Genomic DNA, 6,000 nt, shown 5'->3' on the forward strand with positions numbered 1-6,000 from the left:
GTGGCTGCCTCACTGTAGTATGCTGATCTTAAGTCCTTTGGGTATAAACCCAAGAGTGGAATAACTGGGTCAAATGGTGATTCCTTTCCAAGTTTTCTGAGGCATCTCCATAACTGCTTTCTATAATGGTTGCACCATTTGGTGTTCAATATATGAGTGTACCTTTTTCCCCACATCCTCACCAACATTTATTGTTGCTTATATTCTTAATAATTGCCATTCTGATTGGCGTGAGATGAAATCTTTGTTTTGATATGCATTTCTATAATTGCTAGACATGTTGGAACATTTTTTTCATATATTTGTTGATCAATTGTATATCTTCTTCTGTGAAGTGTCTGTTCAGTTCTTTAGCCCATTTATTGATTGGGTTATTTGATTTTTGGTGGTTTTTTGAGTTCTTTATGTATCCTAGAAATTAATGCTTTATCTGAAGCACATGTGGTAAAGATTTTTCTCCCAATCTGTAGACTCACTCTTCACATTACTGATTGTTTCTTTTGCTGAGGAGAAGCTTTTGAGTTGGAATCTACCCCACTTATAGATTCTTGATTTAACTTCTTGTTAAGGAAGTCAGATCCTAGGCTGACATGGTGAAGATTTGGGTCTACTTTTTATTCTAGTAGCCACAGGGTCTCTGTTCTAGTGCATATGTGTTTGATCCACTTTGAGTTGAATTTTGGGCAGGGTGAGAGATAAAGGTTTAATTTCATTTTGTTACATGTGTTATATGTTACATGTTCCAGTTTTCCCAGCACTATTTGTTGAATAGGCTCTTTTTCTACAGTGAATGTTTTTGACATCTTTGTCTAGTATGAGATAACTATGTGTGTTTGGCTCTGTGTCTGTTTTGTACCATTGGTCTACATGTCTGTTTTGGTGCCAATACCATGCTGTTTTTATTATGATAGCTCTGTAGTATAGGTCGAAGTCTGGCATTGTGATGCCTCCTGCTTCACTTTTTTTTGCTAAGGATTGCTTTGGCTATTCTGGGCCGCTTATTTTCCCAAATGAATTTCATGATTGCTTTTTCTAGTTCTATGAAGAATGTCATTGGGATTTTAATAGGAATTGCATTAAATTTGTATAACACTTTTGGTAGTATGGCCATTTTGACAGTACTACTTCCACCTATCCAGGAGCATGGCAAGTATTTCCATCTTCTAGGGTCTTCAATTTCTTTCTTTAGTGTTCTGTAGTTTTTATTGTAAAGGTCTTTCACCTCTTTTGTTATATTGATTCGCAAGTTGTTTTTTTTTTTTTTTTTTTTTTGAGGCTACTGTGATTAGGGTAGTTTCCTTTATTTCTTTTTCAGTGGATTCATTACTGATGTATAGGAATGCATTTGATTTATGGGTGTTGATTTTATATGCTGCTACTCTGATGAATTCACTTATTAGTTCTAGAAGTTTTTTGGTGGAATTTTTTGGATCCTTCTAAATATAGAATCAGTCTTTGGCAAATAGTGATAGTTTGAGTTCTTTACTTATTTGTATACCTTTAATTTCTTACTTCTAATTGCTCTGGCTAGAGTTTCAAGAACAATGTTGAATAAAAGTGATGAAAGAGGGCATTCTTGTCATTTCTATAATTCTTGTTTCTGTTCATCAAACCTTTAAAATAACTTATCGAATTACATAGCCCATTTATTTTCAGTCTTTGTAATAATGAAAATGACTATAATTTTCCTGAGTATTGCTTTATATGTCTATATACAAATATGCAGTATGTTTATATACCGAGTATAATTTTATATTTTCTCTGAGTATCCATTAGAGTTTTACATGAAGTGTTCTCTCAATATTTACAAGATAACTCATAATTTGGTTTTAATATTTTATTGGAATTATAGTTTACATACAGCAAAGTATGCATATCTTACATGGAGGGGTTATGTAATCACCACCAATTCAGATATAGAATATTTCCAGCACACCAGGGTTTCAGACAGAAAACACACACACACACACAGAAGTGGCTATTGTTATGACTTTCATCACTATAGATTAGTTTTGCCTTTTTGGGGGGTGGGGGTACTCAAGGGTAACTCTACCACTGAGCCACATCCCCAACCCTATTTTGTTGCTTAGCACCTTGCTTTTGCTGAGGCCGGCTTTGAACTTGTGATTCTCCTGCCTCAGGTTCCCCAGCTGCTGGGATTACAGGCATACGCCACTGTGCCTGGCTAGTTTTGCCTATTTTTGAATATCATTTTAAAACAGCATGTAAAATTGTTAAATCTAACATTTTTCACTCAAGATTGTTTTTGAAAATCATTCATGTTCTATAGCTCTATTTATTGACATGTAATTTTTGATTTATGAATATACCAAAGTTTATTCTCCTGCTAACAGGTATTTGGGTTGTTTCCAATTTGTGCAAATTATGGATAAAGCTGTTATAGACATCTGTGTTCCAGTCTTTTATGGACTCATTTTTTTTGGTACAAATTTCTGGGCCATAAGTTAGCACTTTGGTTTTTGTTGCTGTTTGTTTTTTGCAGTACTAGGGATGAAACCCAGGGTGCTCTATCCCTTTTTATTTTTATTTTGAGACACTAAGTTGTCCAGGCTGACCTTTAATTTTCGATCCTCCTGCCTCAGCTTCCAAAATAGCCGGAATTCCCAGCCACTGTGTGCCCTACCTCACCAGTCTCTAAATTTTGCCTTTCTGGAGGGTGTGCAGACATCTCCTTGTATTCTTTTGCACTTCTTTGTCCTGTAGTGATTTTGAGCACTCTTTGTGCTAAATGGGCATTGGAATCTCTTTTGTGAGTTGCCTGTTCACAAGCCCTTCTCCGAAAGCTCACATATGCACTGAAAATGTATTCTCACAATGGCAGCTTTCAATTCTTTAATCTTTTTTGATGAGTGGAAATTTTGTATTTTGACTTGGCTTTTTAATCACTTTCTTGAGTTTTGGGTTTCCAATAACTTATTTCAATTGTTGATGAAGTACACATCACACTGAAAAAAGTCCTTGCCTACCCCAAATATCATGAAGGTTTTTTTTCCTTTCTTCCTTCCTTCCTTTTTTCTTTCCTTCCTTCCTTCCTTTCCCTTTCCCTTTCCCCTTCCTTTTTTCTTTCTCTCTCTCTCTCTCTCTCTCTCTCTCTCTCTCTTTTCCTTTTTGCATACTGGGGGTTTAACCCAGGAGCACTCTGTCACTGACCTACATCCACAGCCTTTTTTTTTTTTTTTAAATGAAGATTGAACCATGAGGCACTTTATGCTTTACCACTGAGATACATCTCTAGTCCTTTTTATTTTTTTTATGTTAAGACAGGAGCTCACTAAGTTCCTTAAGGCCTCATTAAATTGCTGACTGGCCTTGAACTTCTGATCCTCCCACCTCAGCCTCCCCAGTTGCTGGGATTACAACTATGCACCACCATGCCTGGACGTTTTTTTATTTTTTGAGACAGTTGCCCAGGCTACCCTCAAACTTGCAATTCTACTGCCTTAGCCTCCAGTCACTGGGATCACAAGCGTGCACCTTCACACCTGGGCATTACGTATTTTCTTTCAGAAATTTCGTAGTTTTAGCTCATACTGAGACCTATTATGCATCTGAAATTAATTGTGGCATATGGTGTGAGATAGAAGCCAGGTTCATCTTTCAGCCATGTAGATATCCAGTTGCTTCATCTCTATTTATCGAAAAGGTCTTTCTTTCCCCCTACTGAACTACATTCGCACCTTTGTCAAATATAAAGTGATCCAAGCAAGAAACAATGGTGCACTCCTGTAATCCAAGCAACTCTGGAGACAGAATTGCAAATTTCAGGCCAGCCTAGGCAACTTAGAACGACACTGTCCCAAAGTAAATTTTTTAAAAAGGGTTGGCAGTGTAGATAGCTCAGTGGCAGAGCACTTGTTTAGAATGCAAAAGACCCTGGGTTCGATCTGCAATACTGCAAAAAATTAAATTAAATTTAAAAAAACAAATGTGGGTCGAAAAACAGACATGTGGGTCTATGTCTCAATTCTGTCCCACTGATTTACTTATCTTTACACCAATACCACTGTTGTAACTATTTAGCCCAATCTCTTAGTTCTGAAGTCAGACAAAGTACTCCATGTTTGTTGTTCAGGATTGTCTTGGCCCAACTTTTGTGCATTTCCAATTAAAATCAGCTTTTGATCGCTTTAAAAAACAAAACAAACCAAAAAACCTGTTACACTATCAACCATACTTCTGTGAAAAACTCATTTCCCAGTCTTAACTTCTTTTATTTTTCATTCTTTCACTTCTCTCCTAAGAGTTAGACCAACCAATATTTTTCGTCTTATTTTAGTAACCCCTTGATTGAATCAGCTTCACTCCTAGAGTCAGACTGTTCCAGGCACATGTCTTTTTAATCACCTTCATGAGTTTGGGCTTGCAGCAACTTTATTAAATTGTTTCCTCTAACTCCACCCTCAAGCCAACTTATGGTATAATGTTCTTAAAATGAAGCCCAATTCATGCTTTTCATTTTAAAACTGAGCTGAGCCTTACATACACTCAATTATTTTTACATACATACACACCTCTATAACTACCACCCAGATAAAGATATAGAACATTTCCAGCATCTTAGAAGGATTCTTTGTCCTCTCTCCCAGTCAATTCTCGCCAAGGATAACCACTACTCCATGAAATTGTTTGGAGTTGCATTAAATCTGTAGATTAACACAAGAGCTTGACTTAACCCATAAACATGTTAAATCTCTTCATTTATGGAATCCAGTTTAATTTCGCTCAGTAATTTTGCAACACATCTTGTTAAATTCATGCCTAAATATTTGATATTTTGCTATTACAGCTGGTGTTTTTAAATTCCATTTTCCAACTGTTTGTTACTAGTATATAGAAACCAATTGTTTTGCATATTGAATTTGTATGCACTGGCCTTGCTAAATTAAATTCATTTATTGGACCTAGTAACTTTGATTTCCTTTTTGATCTGAATAGACTATTTCTTAATTTCAAGCAAAGTTCTTTTTTTTTTTTTTTTGTTTTGGTTTTAACAATGGGGTCTTGTAATACTGTCCAGAATGGTTGCAAACTTCTGGGGTCAAATGATTCTCTTGCCCCTGTTCCAGAGCAGCTGAGACTATAAGCACACACACCACTGTAACTCAGTTCCAAGTCAAGTTTTTTACTTTGTTTTTTATGTGCTGGGGATGGAACTCAGGGCCTTCCACATGCTAGGTAAGCACTTTACCACTAAGCTATACACCCAACCCCCAAGCGCTTGCCTCCAAAGCACAAGGCCCTGGGTTCAATCCCCAGCACTGCAAAAAAAAAAAAAAAAAAAAAAAAAAAAATTATTTTTATTTTATTGTAAACAAATGGGATACATGTTGTTTCTCTGTACATGGCGTAAAGGCATACCATTTGTGTAATCATAAATTTACATAGAGTAATGTTGTTTGATTCATTGTTATTTTTTCCCTTCCCCCCACCCCTCCCACCCCTCTTTTCCCTCTATACAGTCCTTCCTTCCTCCATACTTGCCCCCCTCCCTAACCCTAACTCTAACCCTAACACTAACCCTTCCCTCCCCCCATTATGAGTCATCATCCACTTATTAGCAATATCATTCATCCTTTGGTTTTTTGAGATTGGCTTATCTCACTTAGCATGATATTCTCCAATTTCATCCATTTGCCTGCAAATGCCATAATTTTATCATTCTTTATGGCTGAGTAATATTCCATTGTATATATATACCACAGTTTCTTTATCCATTCATCAATTGAAGGACATCTAGGTTGGTTCCACAGTCTGGCTATTGTGAATTGAGCAGCTATGAACATTGATGTGGCTGTATCTCTGTAGTATGCTGATTTTAAGTCCTTTGGGTATAGGCCAAGGAGTGGGATAGCTGGGTCAAATGGTGGTTCCATTCCAAGCTTTCTAAGGAATCTTCACACTGCTTTCCAGAGTGGCTGCACTAATTTGCAGCCCTACCAGCAATGAAAATTTCTTTTTTGATAGTTGATTTCTCATTTT

The sequence above is a fragment of the Sciurus vulgaris genome (genome assembly GCF_902686455.1).
Source record: "Sciurus vulgaris genome assembly, chromosome: 3".
Classification (NCBI taxonomy): domain Eukaryota; kingdom Metazoa; phylum Chordata; class Mammalia; order Rodentia; family Sciuridae; genus Sciurus; species Sciurus vulgaris.